The sequence below is a fragment of the Dermacentor albipictus genome, unplaced genomic scaffold (assembly GCF_038994185.2).
Source record: "Dermacentor albipictus isolate Rhodes 1998 colony unplaced genomic scaffold, USDA_Dalb.pri_finalv2 scaffold_13, whole genome shotgun sequence".
In the NCBI taxonomy this organism is placed as follows: domain Eukaryota; kingdom Metazoa; phylum Arthropoda; class Arachnida; order Ixodida; family Ixodidae; genus Dermacentor; species Dermacentor albipictus.
In genome coordinates, this window is record NW_027225567.1 from 8127489 (window position 1) to 8149537 (window position 22049).

Here is a 22049-nt window from a genome sequence, read left to right on the forward strand (position 1 = left end):
CTACTCCCTGTCCACACTCTAAAGGGTTTGGATGCGATTGTTCCTAATTATCAGGTACCTCCTATAATTCTACTTATGAGGGGTCTCAAATTTCGAAGACTACCTCATAAGCAGTTTTAGCTTTTTCTATGCTATTCGGCTACTATTATTGAATACTAGCCTGCTCTTTCTCTAGCCCTTTTTCTTGTTTCTTCCTTTGCTTTTGTTATATCTCCGCAAGGTTTTCTCTCACGCAATATGGCTCCTCTCCTTACCATAGCTTCTTTAAATTGTGGAGGTTTGTCTCGAGCTTCTAAACAGCTACAGGTTGTCAATATAGCTAAATCCAAAAAGGCAGATGTTCTCGTTCTCCAAGAGACTTATGTCTATAGAGGTTAGGCCAGATGAACCAATTTGACAGGAGTTTTCGCACCAGATCTTTTTGGAGTTATGGCGAGTCGGGCTGCCGAGGTACGGCCATCATTTTGATGCCGAACTTTGGCAGCCTTGTTCTTCGTCATGTCAGGGATGCTGAGGGCCGTATCCTGTCCTGTATGCTCCAAACAAGTGCAGATATGAGAGAGTTTTTCACTGCATAAGGCCCATAATTGGTAGGTCCCTCTCGGCTTATTCTTGTGGGCGATTTCAACTGTGTGTTAGAGCAGGTTCATCACGTCTCCCGCAGAGGGACTCCAAAATTCAAAGATAGGGTTGGAAATGCTGCACTGCGAGAGCTCGTCGATGGGCTGGGACTGATCGACGTTTGGCGCGTGCTCCGCCCTGGACAGTCAGGAATGGCTTGGACAGGAAGGGGCTTGCAGAGCCGCATCGATCGTTTTTACATCTCGTCGTCACTGGCTTCCAGTATGCATTCTTCGTGGTTGGCTCCTTCTGCTCTTAGCGACCACAGCTTCCTAATTCTGCAGTTTGCCGATTCAAAGATAGTCTCGCAAGGGAAGAGACCATGACGTCTAAGTCCACGGCTCCTAAAGGATAGGAAGGCAACCACAGAGGTATCATTCAATCTCTTTCGATCGCTGCACAACAGAGAGAATGTAGATTATATAAAATGGGATGACGTGAAGGCCAGAGTACGCGAGTGCTTCAGGTCTTGGGGCAAGCGTTGAGCACGTGAGCAGCGCGAGGAGATTAAAATCGTCTCCGACGCGATCCTCCTGCTCTTGAGGCCAATGTCCGGCACGCCTGGTGTTGCTGCGGCGCTGGCCTCACTCCGAAAGGAACTTCGGATTCTCCTGCAGTGACGCTGGTATGGCTTGAGAGCCAGAACCCGAGCAGAGCAGTGGGAAATGGAAGCGTGGTGCAGCAGAAGCGTCCAACGTAGGTATATTTCAAGTAAGAGCCCAACTCTCTCTTCCCTAGTAGATCCAAGTGCTGGAAGCTTAGTGGATCCACCAGATGGAGTTCTTGCACTGGCGAGGCAGTTTTACATGACCTTGCATGCCGAACCCGTTGCCTCTCCAGCTGTCTTTCCATTTGTTTAACCAGCTGAGCCGCCGGAAGTCTGTGACTCAGCCATGGTCGAGGACGATGTTTTTTCGTCTTTGGAGTCTATGAAGAATAATCGCAGTCCATGATCCGATGGCCTGACAGTCAAATTTTATGTGAAGTTTTAGACACTGCTAGGGAAGCCGTGCACATCATTGGTGAACAGGCTACTCAGTGAAGGGACTTTGTCAGCATCTCAACGAGAGAGTCTAATCACTCTCCTCTGTAAGGATGAGTCGAGAAGCTCCGTTCTAAGAGCGTGGCGTCCAATCACACTTCTGAACTGTGATTACAAGCTCATAGCAATGTGTCTGTGTATGCGACTGTACTAAATACTGTTCTGGGTCCATACCAGGCATGTTGTGTCGAGGGGCGCTGCACTCACCTTCACGGTCTAGCACTGAGGGACCTTCTCCTGTGGGCAAATACCAGGAGACTTCCTGGTATTTAGTGCTCTTTCGATCAGGAGAAGGCATTCGGTATCATTAGCCAGAGGTACTTCTGTATTTTGGAAGAGGCTGGCTTTAGTGTATGTTTTCGGCAGATGGTCGAAGCTTTGTGTTCTAGACCAACTTCTGCTGTTCTCATAAGGATCGCATCTCGGAGGCGTTCATTGTGGGGCGTAGTGTACGGCAGGGGGACCCTCTCTGACCTGCCCTCTACGTGGTCAATTTCGAACCGCTTCTGCAAAGATTGTACTGTGACAGTAGAATTCGCAGGTTCCTACTTGCAACAGGTTCCTTTCAGGTAGCACTCCTTGCATACACGGTTGATTTGTCTATTGTCGTCCTGGACGAGGCATCAGTTTGCACCATCTTGGATGTCATGGACAGTTACTGCGAGGCAAGCGGTGAAAAGTTGAACAGGTCGAGAAAATCAGCCATGCACTTGAACTCCGCTCCGTCCAGTCCGCAGCCCGTTCATGGTCTCGCCGTGAAAACGCGGTTGCGCATTCTAGGCTTCCAATTCGAATCAGACTGTCTGTCTCCTGAAAACTGGCAGGAGGCTAAGAAGAAGCTTGAAACCAGGATTCAAGAATTCAGCGCGTTGTCATTCCCATTGACGGCTCGAGGGACAATTCTTCGCTCACTTCTACTTTCCTTCTTGGCGTATGCGGCGTGTGTGTCTCCTATTCCCATCCCGAACCAAGCTTATCTTCGAGAGGGTCCTCTTTCACTTTCTCTGGAAAGGGACAATTGGTTGCGTTGCTCGGCAGGTGCTTAAGTTGCCCAAGGATAAGGGAGCACTCGGAATTCCCGATTTGGGCATCATGGCTACTGCACTACACGTCAAGTGGACCCAGGTCGCTCTTAACTCGGATATGCTTGTGACTCGAAGCTTTACTTCCTTTTTTCTTAGCACCCGACGCCGCTTGTTCTTGCTGAACACATTTTCCCACCCAGCTCGTGGCGTGTGCCCTTTTTGTGGCAGTCACGAGGATTTTTTTTCATATTTTTACACAGTGTTTACTTCCTGCAGCTCTTCTCCAAAGGATTGCTAATCTCTTTAAGCTCCCAGATTTTCCATATCAGACTGTTCGATTTTTGCACCCTTTGCCTAATCAGGCGACCAATCAGTTCATGATTCTTCTTGTCGAGTGCTCACACCAAGTTTGGTTGGCACGCTGTGAGGTGGTTTTCGGGGGACTGGTGCCGGGCCTTCACGAAGTGCTTGCGAAAGCACGGAGGTCTGGTTCCATCACACCCGGGAGCTTCATCAATTGGGCGACAAGAAGTTTCTCGAAGTGTGGGCTCGTCCTGCCGTGATTTTGGATGTGTTAGGTGGAAAGATATCCATTAAGTTATGATGCATGCTCCTAAGGCCGCTCGACTCGGCCGTGTGTGCCAGTCGATCCACGGGGTTTTGTTTGGCTCAGTGGAACCGAGAGCCGGAACCGGTCGTGGCGCACCCTCGTGTGGTCGCGCTGCACCGCGAATGGCTTTGGCGTTCTCCACGTTTGTTGTAATCGTCCGAGCGGCCCCCTTCCCGCAAAAAAAGTGCTAGAGCTGGCTGACGCCGCATCGACCGAGCCGCGCATACAGCCGTTCCATCTACGTCTGCTCGCACCCCGCAAGACCGATCTTACAGTGACGCCCAGCGTGGCCACAGCGCCCAAGCAGCTACAGCTGAGCCGCCTCACGACCCCTCAATCTCATCGAGCAGTGACCCAAAAAACCCGGTCATAGCCGCACTCGCTGCTGCACTCCGTGCCCTGCTGCCCAAATATCGACGGCAGTGTACGCTAGATGTGTGACGCGGCTCTCGCCACGCAGGAAGCCCTGTTCCACCACGACTAGGCGCAACATAGCGCCACATACGCCGATGCCATAACCTTGCCCTTCACCCCAATTTTTCATCCTTCCCAACAAGAAACTCTCTCTCCACGTTTGTATACCATGAACTCTTTTGTGTCAAGGCCGTCCGAGGGTCAGTCAGGCTCGCGTCCTGTAAGACCGACATGGCTGTTTGTGTGTTGAGTGCAGTAACTCAGTTGTGCTGCACCACAGCAGCCCCGTTGTCCGGGAGGGACCGTTGGCTCGAACCAAAGCCCCACCACCCAGTCAGCACGGGTAGAGGGGGAGTGCCGTGTAATGTACCGAACGATGCTGGGTTGATGAGTACATGAAACCTCTGGGACGCGACACCTCCCGGTGCCAGCTCCCCTTCCCGTCTGACAACGGCACGGGACACCAGGCCGGTCAGGCAGGCCGTCGACGACGGGTATGACATCGTTTTGTATGTAAATATGTGTACAGTGTAAACTTAAAGTAAATGCCAAGTTAATAAACCTAGTTATTCAAATGATACCTCTCATCGTCTTCGTATCTGCGGATCTGCACTCGCCCCTGCCGGAGCTCATCCCCTTCATCTACGTCGTCTTGGTGAGCTGATGCGTCACAACACTAACAGCTGCGTCACTTCGCTACAAAGTGGTGGAGGTGCGGGGTAACGAAGTCCATGCTCTAATATCATGGGCCATGGCAACAAACCTCAGGAACCTAGCTCTAACAGCTCGACTATGACCGAACCCTCTACTGTTCTCGCTACCACGTCCATCCCTCAAGCTACACCTTTCATCGAACCGCCAGCCTTTAGAAGCATGCCATTAGAATCGATCTCCGAGTGGCTGCTTTGCTACGAACACGTAGCCTGCCTCAACAATTGGGATGAAGGGACAAAATTAACATTTTTATATTTGGCATTGGACGGGGACGCAATAAAGTGGCACAAAAACACTCAAAGTTTAACGGGTGCCTCTAATACATGCGAAGAATGGGCGACACTACTAAAAACATCTTTTACCAGTCGCCGCCCAATCGAAATCGCCTATTTGCGGCTGCAGAACCGGACACGTACAGCTACCATCGGAATCCCCCGAGCAGTACTATTACGATGTTGTAGAGCTTTGCGCCAGATCCGTCCTTGACAGAAGAGGCACGGTTGCGACACCTCACGGGCGGCTTGCGTTTGGACGTGCTGGAGAAAATCCTTATCGCAATCCAGGACACCTGCTCCGCCTTCCTCCAAATTTTACAGCGCATTGATCGGGCATCTTTCATGGTGCATGCGTCCCAGCCACAACCGATTCGAGCCCATTTCTCTGCCGGGTCGCAATCATGGTTCCCATATGCCTCAACACCTCCCGTTGGAGTGACACGCACTCAGCAGATCAGCCGCCTCCGAGATGTTTCGGTGCCTGTGTTGCGGCAGAGCGTCCTTGTTCGTGATAAACTATCGACCACGACAGGGACCTAAAGGTGATTCCGGACTCCATAGCCTCATTATCGGAGCATCTAAAGGCTATCGAGCAAGACGTACGTTGCCCTCCAGAGCACTGGCAAGCAAGGAGTTCCTGTGACGACGACGGGCGACCACGCGGCCAGCTATGCGACCGCATCGGCCACATCGCGCCTCAGTGCCGGCAACGGTTCCGAGAAAACGGACCCCAATGGAGGGAGCAGATGGACGCTCGGGATGAGCAGCTTGGACGACTGGGCGTAGGGGACCCGTCCGGCCAACCATTTGGCAGGTTGTCAAAAAGTCAGCCCTTCGCATCGCCTGCCAGAGCGAAGGGGACTGACGCAGAGCTACGGCAGCGCTCCAACTTTGAGCAGAGAAACTCCGGCGCGCTTTACAGACTTGGGCATGATTCCGCACCAGGAAGCTAAGATAATCCTTTACTGTTGTTCGTGCTGAATCACGTGGACATTGGGGGAAAGCAGAGGGAGGATCCGTGGATGAAAAGAGTGATACAGCACATAAAGCAGCCGAGTGCACCCGTTGTCAGAAAAACAAAAGAACGGCACGGAGCTTTCGGTTGATCGACGGTGTGTTGTACAGAAGAGCGAAAGGCTTTCATGCAGATCGCACGTCACTCGTTGTCAAAAGGTGTTTCAGACCGGAGGTATTACGGCACTGTCATGGCGACGTCAAGCGCACCTGGGGGAAAGTTCGCCGCCGTTATTTTTGGCCTAAGATGTTCTCTCATGACAGCAAGTACGTCCACTCCTGCTCTGACTGCCAGAATCAAAAGCTCGCACCCAAAAAGCCAGCCAGTGTCGCCCCCTTTGTGGCTTCCAAGGATGAGCCGCTACTTCAGGCAGACAAAGGCCAAGGAACGCAACGCGGAATCCAGGACGCCAAGGAAGTGGCCCACCGAACGGAGCCTCCTCAGAATCTAGTCAACCAATCCGGCAAAAAACGCGACGTTTTTAATTTTGCACAGTTAAAACGGTGCCACGTTAGGCAGTACTCGGATGATGACGACGCAGACGACGAGTCTGTTGACGGACATGAAGAAGAAGTCTGCGATCCAAGTGATGCTGTCCGCGAGTGCGGTTCACGTGATCATGTGTGCGAGACAGAGTCCAACGAAAGAGTGCGCGTCGTAGAAAACTCGGACGCCGGGACTGAACTTCACTCCGAGTGGAGGACATTCCATAACGAGGCCGAACCTGGAACCATCGCTGCTTACGACACAAACACCGATATGTATCACAGCGCAAGTGAATAAGCTTCAGTGTTAATTTTCTTGTGTAGCGCGCTTGAATGAACTTTAATGTTACTTTTGTTGTCTTTCAAGATGTGTCGGGTTTCCATTTTCTTAAAACGTGCTTGTTGTTTTGTTTTTATGTTATTTTCCATTTTTCTTAGGAAGACATAATGCGCGCATTTGATTTCTTGAGCCCACTTTTCTTTTGTAATAAGTGCTTTATAACGAGTGGGACACACTTTTTCATAGGGGGAAGTGTCGCGAAAAGAGTATGCCGCGGACCTCTTTTCTTTCTTTCCGCGAATGATGTGGCTTCCTCGATGCAGGGGAAGCCTTTGTGCGGAAATGACATCGATCGACGGCACCTCGGGCATGTGCTCCCGCCTGACCGACGCGGCCGCACCTGACGGTCACTATACGTACACGTGTCGCGCCTTCTTCTACCGGTCGGCTGTATCGGGCGTCAAAAATTGATTAATTATGGAGAAAATCGATTCTGTATGCGAAGTGTTTTCGGGACCATTTTTGGCTTCTTAAACTATGGCCCTTATTGGATCCTGTCAGCCTGTCTGATTGATCGAAATAGGCCATTGGTGGAGAAGCCTGCGCCTCCCGCCAGTCCGCGGGTCCCTTGAGTGCCACAAAAACTCATTTAAGGAGTCGTCGGATTAGTTTTGAAGAGAGCAAGGAGACAGCTAGCAGCACACGGCGCCACTTAACCACGGGAGACCAGGCCGGTCAGGCAGGCTGTCGACGACGGGTACGACATCGTTTTGTATGGAAATATGTGTACAGTGTAAACTTAAAGCAAATGTCAAGCTAATAAACTTCGTTATTCAAATGATACCTCTCATTGTCTTCGTACCTGCGGATCTGCACTTGCCCCTGCCGGAGCTAATCCCCCTTCATCTACGTCTCCCTAGTGAGCTGATGCGTCACAATTCTCTAACAGCTACGTCAGTTCGCTACACTATGATGTATCACTAAAATTATTCGAATAACAAGTGCGCGCATGGTGTTTTGTCACAGCGACACACGAACATGTTTCGCGTAGTAAAATGGTATCATAATATGCGGTTAACTTCCAAAGTGTCCCACTGGTCACGCATCTTATAACTACGCCAACTTACCGAACCTGGATTTCGGTACGCCTCTGAAGTCACTCAGGGAACCTGCTGGAAGAAATATGTTAAATAAAAGAGACGGAGATATAACAAAAAAAAGAACAAGCACTCACTACGCAAAAATTAGAATGTTCAGACGAGCTTGTGCTTAAAAGCATCAAAACTGCAGTTTTAACAATTTATATTTGCTTACGAAACAGACCCGATAGCATTGTCTAGTTATTCACGACAGTGTGCTCCCATCCAGTTATTATTTTGTGTTGTTCCTCTAATGAGTGCGTTTCACTGGGATGATCTACTGCATCTCCTAACTCCTAGAGACAAATATATGTATTCTAAGGACACGAGACTTGGGATTTGTTTGAAGCTGTTCAAACGTCAATGGACCACCGCAGACCGAAGCAAATAGTGTTGTTCCCGAAATTTTCAAAAGACTGAGCATAAACTCTGTCTAGCCAAAATGACAAGTCTATAAAATTGCAAAGTGGTCCACAAGTCACATATAGAGAATATAGTGTGTAAAATTATTATGACGGGGAAGGAAGGTCTGCGAGGCTGCCTTTCATAACACAAAACAATTGAACGGTCCACGGTATCGACTGACAAATGCATTAGATGCAATGACTGGAGATCGGCATACTTGCCTGAAGCCGTAGAAATCGTCCTATTTTCTACTCTAAAGGGCGTTTACACTGCTTTCGGTTAGACGTATTAAGAGCCGAGGGTATGGAAGCACCTTCTATGCTGAGCTGCAATTCATAAACCTTGACCAAAGATAAACATTCGTTGCCCTCAGGGCAGATTTCACGGATCTACCACCTTGTTTTACAGTTATCCCTCAACCTGGCCGAATGCGGCTGCGATAATCACGTCGCTACTTGCACACATTGGAAAAGGAGTCTGCCAGACATCTCACGACCTGCGCCGTCATATAGCTAAAGTGAAGGCGTACAATAGAGCTTCAAGCATGCGCTGGAATTTTCAGACAAACATTCACATTTCCAATATGCGCGGGCCTCGACATTCGCGACACCTTGACAAGCCATCTGTGCATTTTCTATGTGCCACTGCATTTCGTTGTCTAGGGCTTGATTCTTTTCGCTGCTTTTCTACGCAGATTGCCATACGCACCATGAACTGTATTCTTTCTCAATAAGGACACGGCCTGCTACCCAGTTAATCGAGAATGCTTTCGCAATAAGCGGGATTTATAAAAAGAGAGCGACCTCGTTTTGATACTCGATCAATATTTACTCATGCCGTACCATCCGCAAAGAGCAAAGATCATCAGCAGTCACTCTTTGCAACTACCTCGTTATCGCTTATATTGGGCAGCATCCCCATATCGTATATCAGGGTGAGGGGGAGTGACACTGCTTATCTCTCCGCCTGCATCCCCGAACTAAGAGATTGATCCGAGGTCGAAGTCAATGGGCTACAGATTACCTGAGACGTTATCGTTTTCCGGCTTCAAAAATGGTGCTATTATATCAGGGTGACTTATCGATTCTGACAGTACAGGTTAGAAGATCCATTAACCTCTCAGCCCACCTTCAGTACGTGTGCACGTCAGAAAATGACAGGCTCTTCCGTGTCCATTAACATGGTACAACACACTCGGTATACATAGGGCCTGCCCCAACGCATAACAGAAAGCTGGTGTGTCACCGTTATTGCTGATGCGCCCGACAGGGATTACGCCAGGATCCCGCCAAGTGCAGTCAAGAACGGATTGACTGGGGGCTACTTACAAGCATAAACTAGCATAGAAAATTGCGCTACTCGGTAGCAGGGAAGCAGTTGATGATAAGCAGTTGAGTATAAGCAGTTGAGTGGCTGATGATCGGACATAGTTGCTCGTGGTGTTGCGATCAGCCATTCACCCTGCGACAACTTCCGGTCACGTAGAGCATTTATGGGGAACGGGCTGACGGCCTCGTCACAATGGTTCTCAAAACGGATGATTGATAGCCGGCACGGGAGCACCTCGGTCAGGAGAGGTTTGGGAAAATAGTGCAAGGGTACAGTTATCACCTGTCGGCCGCCCAAATTGGCATGTCCACACCGGGGACGGAGTTAGTGTACGATCGGAGACAGTGAACGAGCGGAGTCAGTAGACAAGCGGAGTCAATGTACGATTCCCCTTCCCCTGTTCGTGCCCAGTGATGTGCGTGCGTTTCCGACAAAAGCTCCCTTTGGACGGAAAGGGCAACAGACCTCCGGATTTGTGGGGCCTGATGTCATCGGTCTCCTGACGCCGGATCGGGGGAAGTAACAGAACAATGACCACACAGGGCATAAACGGAGCGACGTACGCCTGGAGTGATGCTCTGCTACAAATTCATCAATTTATTTATTTATTTATTCATTCATTCAGTTGTCACAATACCCACAGCGCCCGCAGGCATTATTGAGGGGGGGAGAAGGAAACAAAGGACCAATAAATAAAGCAGGCAAAACAAATCCTATACCCGGAACACTTTCATACTCGCACATACACACAAAAACACCATCTTAGTTCAATGAGCATACAGAGTTTAAAATACATCGTTTGAGAGAATCGTTGCGACATCGGATGGTAACTTGTTCCATTTGCTTATGGTTCTGGGGGAAAATGACATTTTAAACGCTTCAGTCTTGCAGGCTATTTCTTTAACCTTATTTTCATGGTCCAGCCGTTGAGAAATGTAATCCGGCTTCGAAAAATATTTCCCTGGATCTATACCTGTTCGAGAATGGAACAATTGTGAAAGAGTTTCATTCTGAGATATTCCCTGCGTTGCTGTAGTGATTCCCAACCGAGGCTTTCTTTTGCTCTTAAAACACTGGTGTAATTTCAATAAACAAAGCGAACGGCTGTGCTTTGAATTCTTTCTAAACTGTTGACGTCACGTGCCGACAACTTTTTCTGTATTACTCTGAACTTTCTTGTAAATATGTAAATATAATCTTTTTTATAAAACATTCTGAATATCGGGCCCAGCCTCACGTTCCCTTACTCCTCCACTGGCAAAGTGGAATTCATGTTTTCTTGAATTTTCCGAGAGTGTTTGCGCGGAGGTACAGCTGGACCATGACTTTTGGTCGGTAGGGTTGTTGGGGGCACTTCCCGGTAGCGTGTCCTGTTGCTTAGCTCGCCTTTCTGATGTCGACTCTAAGAAGTGCGATCTGGCTAAACAGTCATTGTGGCGCCATTTCGGTATTTCTGTGGAGAGCGAGAGACAAGATCTAAGTGGCCAGTACAAAATTTGTCCTTTCGAAGAGATTTAGATTGCGCCAGTAAATGAAGAGCACGAAAAGTGCGAGGAGGCGAAATCCTTAGAGATGGAGCACGTCGAGAGCGAGGCCGTTGCCGGTCTACACAGAGGCGCCATGCCGGGGGGCATCCCTTGAGAGGAGGAAGCTCTAGTAGCCATGAGAAGATTAAGAATGCGCTGGATACCTTCCTCGTATCCGACCACTTGGGCGACTTCCGGAATCGTCTAGAACAGACCCCGATGCGGCGGCGGCCGAGCGAAGAAAGGCCTCGACGCAGCAGAACGGAGCGGAGATCACTCAGGGCTCCATCATTGGTGACTGCGCGATGCAGTCGTACGCCGAAGCCGAGCCAGCGGCCATTCCGGAGAGCCCGCCTTGCACTTACACTACACTTACCAACCCTACACTTACCCTGTACCTCAGGGTAAGTGTAGGGTTGGATACCTTCCTCGCGCCTCAGCACTTGAGTGACTCCCAGGCGTTGCCAAGAATGGAGAAGGAAGTAGAGACAGTGGGAGATTTAGAAAGGCGTTCCTTGCGGAGACGAAGCTTGTTTCAGTAGACCTAGCAGGGTAAAGGACGCGCTGAAGACCTTCCTCGTACCACCGAACTTGAGCGACGTTCCGGAATCGCCAAAAGAAGTGACTGTCATGGCGGCCAGGCAGGGCAGGACCATGACGCTCGGGCTTTCTAGCGGCACATTCAGTGACCAGCTGGCAGCGAAAAATTGGTTCAGGCGGCGCAGGGTCAAAAGAGTGAAGTTTTCGGCGCATCGAAAACTCCTAAAAACGCCACAACTCAGCGCGTGAGACAGATGAACAGGCCATTACGCAGAGCCGAGAAGGGTTCATTTTGGTGAGTCAGAAAAAAGGAGGCGTCGCGAAAGCCTGATTACGACAGGAGAGGACGCGTGTTTGCGAGTAAGGGTGCGGCCGAGATGCTCAACTTTGCTTAGACATGCGCGTCGGAACAGGGCCTGTCGAACAGTCACTGAAGCTGAATGCCCCACGAGAACGAGGACAAAGGGAGAATGACTATTCTTCCCGCGTCTACGGCCTCGCCTTCAGGGGCGCGACAGCAAGTCGCGAGTACATAGTGGCACGTGAAGGCAGATAGCAATGTAGGTCTCACACCTCTTGTGCTCGGCGTAGGTGGCGCAATCGAGCGCGCATTAAGAGACAGTCATTGTCGAACTGAGCACATCTTTAGGTTTTGTAGTTGTTTTACTTGTAATTAGTGCACGATGTAATATATTTTGTTAGCTTTAAGGACGTATTACTCTTCATTTTGGTAGTCTCGCGTGAGGAAAGCAGTTTTCTTTTTCAAAGGTTTTTGTGCGCAGATAGAAGTTTTTTTTAGTTTATAAATGCCACTCTACGAATTAATTTAGTTGAGAGTAAAGCGGCCGGCAGAGCCCAGTACGTTTCGCATTAGAGGCGCTGGTACTGGCAGGAGGCACTGACAGAACGAGCAATTCAGCCTTCCACACTGATCCCTATGACAGTTTCAATCGCTGTGACGAATCTCGTGGTTCAAAAGGTCGCCTTTTTTTTTTCGCTTTGGCGACTTGTGATCACGCGACACGTAGAATTTTCAGTTCAGAAGGGCGGAGTTGAGGACACGGGACACGTTACCGGGGGAGGATCCCAATTCTTCGAATTTCGTTCTAGCCGTACCGTGACCCGATTGACAGCGATGTTTGGGCCGTTTCGAGGGGGAGGAACAAAGGTGGCTAACCTAGCCTACTTATCGGTTTGTGCGCTCCTTGGCGGGCACGCGTTTCAATTAATTTCCCGTTGTGACAGCTGTAAAGTATGTCTCCTAGATGGTCGCCTACTGTGACGGGGGACTCAGTCGAGCATATTTTCAATTTTAGCTGCACAGCGGGGCAATTAATTAACCGAAACGCGGTTTTCCTCAGCTGAGGCGTTTCAGTTATTCGCCACTTTCACGGCCTATAGGGGCCGCAAATACAACATGGCTGTCCGAGAGATTAAGAACTAGAGCAGTCGGTGCATTGCTATGGTCGTCTAGTTCAGTGACATGTTTAGCGTCGTCATGTTAAAATGTCTCTTCAGTTTACACGCCTGCTTTCGTTAGCCTGCGCAATGGCTCACATTGAGCAAGAAGGACGGAGGATTCGGTGCTTGCTTGAAGGCGAGGAAGCCTTAAACAGTGGTCACTTTGAGTGCTGCGGCATAAAAGCGTGCACGTCGGCGCCCGTGACTCCTGAAGGCCTTTGCATACAAATTTCGCTGGTTTGAAGCAAACCACACGAGCTGTGGTTTCAGTTTTACCGCGATGGCGTTATTTATTTATTTATTTATTTATTTATTTATTTATTTATTTATTTATTTATTTATTTATTTCAGTACTCTCAAGGCCTGAGGCATTACAGAGAGGAGGGGCATACAACATCAGCGGTAGTTTTCCTAAATTTGTTGACGTTGGTGATAGCAGCGATGAAGGCAGGGAGATGGTTCCAGTCATTTACAGTTCGAGTAATAAATGACTTTATACAAAGGCTACTTTGGCATTGGGTTATTCCTACCTTGAAGTTGTGGTCAGTGCGTGAAGATATATAGGATGGAGAGAGGAGTAACTTATCTTTGAGAATAAGGTTGGTATAATAAATTCTATGAAAGGACGTAAGCGAAAATATTTACGGCGCAGAGAAAGAACGGGAAGACAAAGTGCAGATTTCATTGAAGATACGCTTGCTGTTCGAGAATAATTTGAAACAATAAAACGGGCGGCGCAGTTTTGAACAGACCCTCAAGTGGTAATTGAATTTATCTGATTAGGATCCCTAATAGAGCAAGCATATTCTAGTTTAGGTCTTATTAACATCCTATACAGATGAAGCTTAACGGTGCTGTTAGAAGCTATGAAATGGCGCCGTAGGAATCCGAACGTGCGGTTAGCCTGGTTAGATGTGTAGTTCACGTAAATTTTCCAGGACAGATTGTGTGTTAAGTGAATTCCCAGATATTTGTACGATGAGACAGATGATACCGAAGTGTTATTAAGATTATAGCGAGGGGTGTATTCAGGAGTACGGCTGGAAATACGCAGGTGTTTGCATTTAGGGGTGTTAAGCATCATGAGCCATTCGCTGCACCATGAAGAAATTGCCTTCAAGTCCGATTGCAAACATGCTTCATCAGTGGCATTAGTAACTGAACGATAAAGCACACAGTCATCTGCGAAAAAATTTATATGGGAGATAACATTCTGACGAATATCATCAATGTAAATTAAAAACAGGAGAGAACCTATCACAGAACCTTAAGGTATTCGAGAAGTTACGGAAACAAGATGAGAGTCATAATCATTAACTGAGACATATTGACTATGGTTGGAAAGAAACTTTTAATACAGCCTAATATGTGATCGTTAATATTAGGAGCACCGAGTTTAATTAGTAATAGATCATGAGAAACCGTGTCAAACGCCTTAGCAAACTCTAACAAAATGCAGTCCACAGTAACGTTAGCATCCATAGCGCGAAATAAATCATTAGTGAAAGGTAGGAGTTGTGTCTCACACGAAACAACAAAAAAATTCTGAAGCCATGTTGACATGAATTGAAAAAGCCGTTAGATTCAAAAAAGGTAACAAGATCAGAATAAATAATGTGCTCAAGAAGTTTACAGGGACCGCTGGTCAATGAAATGGGCCGATAGTTAAGTATTGAAGTGGCAGTACCTGATTTATGCAATGTAACCACGTTCCCCACCTTCCAATCAAGAGAGAGGAAACAACTCTGTAATGACTGTTCAAAATTTTCACAAAGAATCAATGATGCGCAGGTAGATTTACTTTTCAATAACTTCGTTGTAATGCATTCCATACCTGAACAAGATGAAATCTTCTGTCTTTCAATTAAACATGTCACACCAACGGGATCAATGACGATTGGATCCATGGGTAAAAATCAGGTGTACAAGGATGAGGGAAAACATTCGGCAAGGTAGACCAATAACACGAGGCAAAAAAATAATTTTACACTTTGCAGCATTCACTCTGGTGTATTGGAGGTTTGCGATCATCGCAAAGATCTACTGCATTCGGTTTATTCCCGCCTACCATATTCCAAAATTTCCTCTGATATCTCTAAAAAAGAGCGAGAGCGTGTGCTGGTAATTTTTTTTTTGCTGGTGTAAAGGTGACAGTGCTTTCTCTTTGCTATTCTATTAATTAGACCACTTCGAACAGGTATCATGACCTTTTATACGGTGTAGTACTCTCTGCAAGTCGTTACTTCGACCGCTTGAATAAGCCACCACGTAGAAAAAAAAATCTTCCTGTTGTGCGCGGCCCAAGTTCATTACGGCGTGAAAAGCAGCCTTAAAGCAGCGTATTGTGAGCGAAAATTTCTTGTCTGGTTATCCCTGCCTGTGTTCGCGAAGCTGGATGTTGAACACGAGGAGTAAACAAAAACCCATATCGAACCACTTTTACGAGCTAACACGATAACCTTTAACCTTGTAATTATTGTGCTTTATGCGTGCTGTGCAAGCGATAGTATTGCGCTAGTTTTACAGCTTGCGTCAGCCCTACTACGTCTTGCCTAGACAGATCAAGCGATACATAGCCGATATTTACCGGTCAGTGGCAATGCTCGCTTCATTCTTCCAGGTATCTTTATAAAATAAACTGTCAAAGACACCGCAAATCAGCTGAGGGTTACCTATGCGAACACTGCACAGTATTTTACCTGCTTTTTCTTTTTGCTTGCGTTAGGCTTCCCTGCATCTGGCTATGTCTCGTTCGATGCAGAACCCCCGAGTTTACTTCGCAGTAACAGACGGCGATAAATGTTTCATGACTTTGCACAAATGAGAAACTCATCTCTTTGTTCGAAAATGGTGGAATGTCAAGCCGGCGTTGAAGAGCACAAACGCATGAGTGGTGCGTTCGAGAAGCAGAAATTTTGAAGCAGGTACAAGGCTTTACGGAGAGCATTTGCGCTTCAACGTAGCCGCAAAGGCAAGAATGACAAAAACGCAAGTATCAATCATCCTACACCACATTTGAGTAAAGATTGTGTATTATTTCTTTCCCTGCACATAATATAGTGCTATGCCTGCGTCTTTATTGTGGTGCGTCTATTCGCGATTTCAAGTGCTCTGAATCGTTAGTCACCTGTCGTATTCCAAAAAACGTCCTCTGGCATGAAGTACGTACTGCAAACCTTCATCGTTTCTGTAACAGCTTGGCCGATCCGCAGCTTAATAATCCATTTCTTCCTCATGGATGCAGCCGGTGGGAGTGAGTGATGGCTCACATCACCTACCGCATAATGTTTGCGTTGCTGCACACAGCAAATGCGGTTACTTCTATGTTTGCTCATTCTGAGCACGTTAAGTGTCGTTCAGGATCCCACGGAAGCTTTGAACGCGTTAAAACATTAACCAAAAGTGAAGCAAAAGCGTAGAGAGCGCCAACACGCTACGCGAACTGGCGGCAGCCAGCGGCGAGTATATTTCGATTTTTTTCCAGCCGCCGCCGCACGACTGCAGCACCGCCGGTGAAAGTTGCGAATTGACAGTGCTGACTTGATTCAGACCTTTCATTTACAATTTTTCTTTTCTTCTTTTTGTCATTTTAATGAGCTATATCTTCTGATAAGTGTTTATGCCTTGATAGGGAACTTTTTTTTGTTTGTTGCTGTGTTCTAAACGATCTCCTTTTGTTTTTCGTTTGCCTCAGAGCTGCGGGAGTTGCGCCTTCTCTGAGACACGATTGAAACCAAATTAATCAAAACGTTAGTCACGCTACCATTTCAACCTTGTTTAGGGTCGTTTGCGCGACGCTCCTCTGTGGCTGCCTTTCTGGCGCCTGCTGGTTCTAACGTCGAAATTAGTTATGGGAGAGGGTATGATTACCTGGCATATCTCGGAGGGGTTTGTGTGCTTGCCTTGTCGCTTCTCGGGCGCTGTGCGGATTTGATTGCTAAATGCCAGTCCCTAGTCTACAACCTGCAGCCAACCCTCCCTCCAAGATGGCCATTCGCCCTTGACGTCATTCTCCCGGTGAGCCCGAGACTTCGAGCCCGAGCTGAGCCTGCTGAGCAGCCAAGGCCTCTTGAAGGGGCACCGATGAGCTGCCCCCTTTCAAGCCCTTTTCCTGGTGGTGGACGGGATGTTGTATATCGGCCGTTCACCCTGTGACAACCTCCGGATTCGGCTAGCGCGATTATGGGGAACGGGTTGACGGCCTCATCAAAATTGTTCTCAAGACGGATGATTTATAGCCAGCACGAGGACACCTCGATCGGGAGAGGTTTGGGCAAATAGTGCAAGGATATGGCCATCACCTGTCAGCCGCCCAAATTGGCATGTTCACGCCGGGGACAAGGTCAGTGTAGGACCGGAGACAGTGGAGCAGCGGAGTCAGTGGACAAGCGGAGTCAATGAACAAGCGGCGACAATGTACGATCCCCCTTCCCTTGTTTGTGCCCAGTGATGTACGTGCGTTTCCGACAAAGCTCCCTTCGGAGGGAAATGGCAACGGACTTCCGGATTTGTGGGGCCTGATGTCATCGGCCTCCTGACGCCAGATTGAGGGACGTAACTGAACAATGACCACGCAGGGCATAAAAGGAGCGACGGACGCCTGGAGTGCTCGGCTGCTATAACTTCATCATGAACTTTTTCTGTAATACTTGGAACTTTCTTGTAAATATGTAAATATAATATTGTTTATAAAACGTCCTCAATATCGGGCCCAGCCTCACGTTCCCTTACTCCTCCACGGGCAAAGTGAATTCCACATCTTCGTACCCGCAGTCGCAACAGTGGGGCCTGCGCTAGTTTATTTACTGACATCGAACGAACTCGCCCGGAACGTATCTGACCATAACTTATTAAACTCGACCGGTAAAACGAATGATGCACTTAACGCCAGAATTCACTTCGACAAGTACATATTTGACGTTTTAAAGAGCTGGCCAATTATTCTGGTACCGATCAATGATTTTTGCAATGTCGGTGTGACCACAACTGCCGTGTTTATAAGAACGTGCACAGTAAGAGGGAAGTGTATAAAACGCACAGTACAACTACGGATTGCTTACCTGCCAAAAGAAGCATAAGAACAATCATCCTCGACTGCATTATAGCTTGTTGCTCTTGCTTCGGGCTTTCTACTTGTAACTTCGTTTTGGTATGAGTTCGCTTTTAACAGCGTTCACGGAACGCAGTGCCTGACGCAATGCGATTCACTTCTAGCACTTCGCACTTCGCGCATCCAGAAGCGATACACTGAGAAGCCCCATATGAACCTGGGCGACCACACGTATTTTTCTTGCTTTCTATTCTAAGCGGAGCCGCAGTTGCCGGTTTTTATTAATTTACTTCGCAAACACCCCTTATTTTACCTGGGGCCTGCTTTGAGATGTTTGAAAGGTTTGCTCTTGGCTCTCACTGAAAGTGGAAACTTTCCCCCTTGGCATGCTGAATGGGACTTTTGAGAATGTTCACCATTTTGCGGCTGCCTGTACACTTCAATTTTGTTTGTGAACCCCGTATTTACGATCGACACGCATACGAACTGCTTCATGAATAGTGCACTGTGTGAGAACAGCTGTGTATCCAACGGCTTCTGAATAATAACCTGTGTTACGTGTTAGTTCATTTTGAAGTAGCTGTCGGGAGTTGATCAGGGTGAGTCACCATGAAAATTCTCGTAGCTTCAGTGTAGATGGGGATGATAATGTGGACAAGTTCATCAAATTCCAAATATCAGTTAAGAAGGCAGCCCACTTGCTCGCACGAAGAATCCTTAAGTCCCGTCATCACTTCTGCACTTGAGCATACAACACACAAATGTGTTGCGCAAAGGCATTAATTATGTGCAATAATTTATTGCAAACTTACCGCGCCGCACAACATTGAAATAGATAGTAACCTGAAACACCAGATATTTCCATTGAGCACGTGCATCGAAGTACCCATAGTGCAAATAACAATAGCCAAACTTTATGAGCCTAAATCACAAACAGGTAAAGTGCATGCGCCTGCAGATGCTTGGCATGGACGTACAGCATGCCGACATTAAAAAGACACTAGATAAAACCACTAAACCTCATTAGATTGGTCAGGTACTGTATAAAAAGCATTTTATTATGAACCGATCTTTAGTTACCTCTCCGTGTTTTTCGCGTCTTGTCGGGCGCAGGAGTAGGACAGCCTCCGCGCCGCGCTTCGAACCCCATCTCCGCCGCTGGCGGTTCTGTAGGGAGCAGGCGTTTCGCCAGTGGCGTCATGCGTTCTCCCCTCTCTTACACACCAGATGGCGCGTCTTGCTCATCATCGCTAAAGCCCCTTAAACTTCGTAAAGCAGTGACACTCTCCTCCTTCGCCTTCACTCCTCCTCGTTTCTCCTCTCTTTCACGCTCCCTCCTCGACCGTGGCGCCGCCTACATTGCTCGAGCATAGCAACGGCGCCAACATGCGTTCCTCGCCGCTCCATAGACGGTTCTCGAGCAAAAAATGGCGCTGATGCACGGCGCGAGGGCCCACGTGATGCTATTAGGCCAATAGCGACGCGGTGTCGGCCTCGGCCAGAGCGCGCGAGGAGGAGGCGGCATTCTTCAAAGCGTGGCAGTAATTTACGAAGTTTAAGGGGCTTTAATCATCGCGTGATCTACGCCACATGTCGCTAGGGTGCCTCTACTGGTTCTATATAGACAAGCTTCATGTTTTTAAACAAGATACCTATGACGTCAATCGCGCGCAGGCACAAGGGCCCAATAAAAGAAGGTACGCGTTTTGCTATTTCTCATCGACCCACTTCAATTCATCAGTAAAAGAGTCTGCAGCGTACCTAGCTTTCCTCAATGACGATAAAACACTCCTGACCAATAGAATCGCACAGCTGCCAGAAGCCACAGCTTCACAGTAAGCTAACGGTAGGCAGCTATATGTATGACGTCATGGCCTGCAGACGTGTCTGTTCGCGGCACCAATTAAATGTTCGCCTCCTAACGGCCGCGCCGAGAACCAGCTATTGTTGGAGTCCATTCCATTCGGCTGCACCAGTTGAACCCAGTTTAGGATTCCGCACTTTTGCAGAGCCAGTTCAGTAGTGGAGCTGCAGCGCGATATTAGTGCTACGGAGAAACGAACGCCAAGGTGCCGGTGTTGTACAGACCTTCTGCGTCATGTCGCCTGTTGTTTACGCGCCGGTGAACTTGCATGGAGCTTGTGTTACTTGTGTTGCACTGTTTGCGGTTGACTTAGAAAAAAAAAAAATTGGTCAGATTTATTTTTGTGGTGTATGTGTTTGTGTGTGTGCATCACTGCTGCACTGAACAACGATGATGAACTGTGTCTCACTCTCAACTGTCGTTCAGTAGCCATGACCTTTGGTCTCGGACAGTGAAGAGTTGGATGACTTGGTCGCTATGTTGGCCGTAAAGCTCGTGAGGAAAGACAGAAGTTGTATTGATTTCGGTCTTTCCTCCACGGTGCCATCAAGACGTCGTTGGCAGCTATCTTGATTTTGAGTTTAAGCGGCTCTTCCGACTGCCACGCGAGACCTTTAACTGCATTGCAGACCGCTATCAATCATCTCCGTTCTTCCCAGAAGCTCGTGAAGGGCGCGCGCGAATCAGTGCCCAAAAAAAGAAACGTCTCTCATCGTTGGCAGCTATCTCGGGAGCCAGCGCAGCATGTACTCAATTGCAGACAGATTTGATGTATCAGTTATCTGGACACGCATGCATTGAGAGGGTGCTCAAAATTTTACATAGCATGAGTAAAGAAGTGATCGTGTGGCCAGACAAGCAACACAAGAACGTAGCAAGGGTGGCTTCTTAATAAAGAGCGCTGGGAAAGGACCTCGAAAGACCTTTGGCTGCGTGGACAGAAATCACATGAATCACACCTGAAACGAATCTCCGCACTCGTACTTCAACTGAAAGAAGTTTCCGTCATTTATCCAACCGGGCATATGCAACCATGAGAACAGGTTCATAGATCTACTCGTGGGATTTCCTGGCTCGGCGCACGACGCCACGGTGTTCCGCGAAGGCCGCAGCCCGTTTTTGATGTTGCAGCGATAAATGCAGCGATTGCTGTATCCTGGAGGATTCAGCCTATCCGTTGCTACCCTGGCTTGTGACGCCTTACTAGCATACACAGCGAACCTTCCCCGCCTGAAAAAGGGAATATAACACGTACCATTCCCAGCAGCGAGTTGCCGTTGAGGTAACCTTTGGACGACTTAAGCAACAATTTCGCAGGCTGCATTTGGTGGACGCAGCCAGCATTAAGCAGTGCTGCCTGATTATCATGGGCACATCTTTCCTGCTCAACCTATGCAATGAGGAGAGAGATTTCTTCGAAGAGCTGCAGGAACTCCCAGATCTGAAAGAATTTGGAAATGACGAGGACAGTGGCCTCGTTCTTGACCGTAATTGTTGACTAATTGTCCAGAAGCAGTGCAAAAGCACAGAAGTGGGTATCCTTGCACCTTCTATGATGTGCAGCAGCTATTTGATTTGCGCCACTTGCAGTACTTGTGCAAATAAGTTTTGCTTCACGTTTTGTCTGTAACGCTGAAAATAAACTTTGTGATAATATATGTTTGTGAAAGAGAAAGAATCAACACGTTTGGGGACTGTATCTCCTAGGCTACTATGTTTAGTTATTTTGCATTATCTGATGATAACACACAATACGCACACACCCAAGCTTCAGTGTTTTTCTTAGGAATTTTTATTCTGAAGCCGTTGAGGCAACTTTCTCAACAGGTGTTACGAGCCGCTTCAGCAAGGATTTTTTTTTTTCAAAGTGGTCGACCCGCTCTTTCTAGTGCTTCTGCAATTCAGTTAACATCACTGGCGGTGATGTGCTGTCCTTGTTCTTCCTTTTTTTCAGCCAAGACATTCCTTGGTTCTGGGCTGAAAAGTGCAGCTGATGCAGAGGATGGAAAGTGTTTGACCACTGACGATGCTCCTGGCTCCACATATAGTCTTCATTGCTATCAACAGCATAAGAAGAGTTGCTGAAAAAGAATGTGCAGTATTAATGGGGATAATTAAGCTTTAGTAAAATTGAGGCAACTGCACCTGCTGTCTTTTTCTGTTATCGCTGCGGGTGTCATGAGGACAGTAGGAATGATTTGATGCTGTTTTTCCAGCACTTCAGTAAGCTCACTTAGAAAAAAGAAAAATGTCA

The 22049-nt window shown here is 47.9% G+C and overlaps 1 long non-coding RNA gene across 1 annotated transcript in view; it reads right to left on the bottom strand.

Moving 5' to 3' along the window:
- LOC135915893 (uncharacterized) overlaps positions 1-18073 on the bottom strand; it is a 57579-nt gene extending 39506 nt beyond the window's left edge. Inside the window, exons 1-2 of the long non-coding RNA XR_010568781.1 lie at positions 17942-18073; positions 7609-7653 (exon numbers count right to left, since the gene is read on the bottom strand). This is a non-coding gene — a long non-coding RNA (uncharacterized lncRNA). The remainder of the gene's footprint in view (positions 1-7608; positions 7654-17941) is intronic.
- Between the last annotated feature and the right edge of the window lie 3976 nt (positions 18074-22049).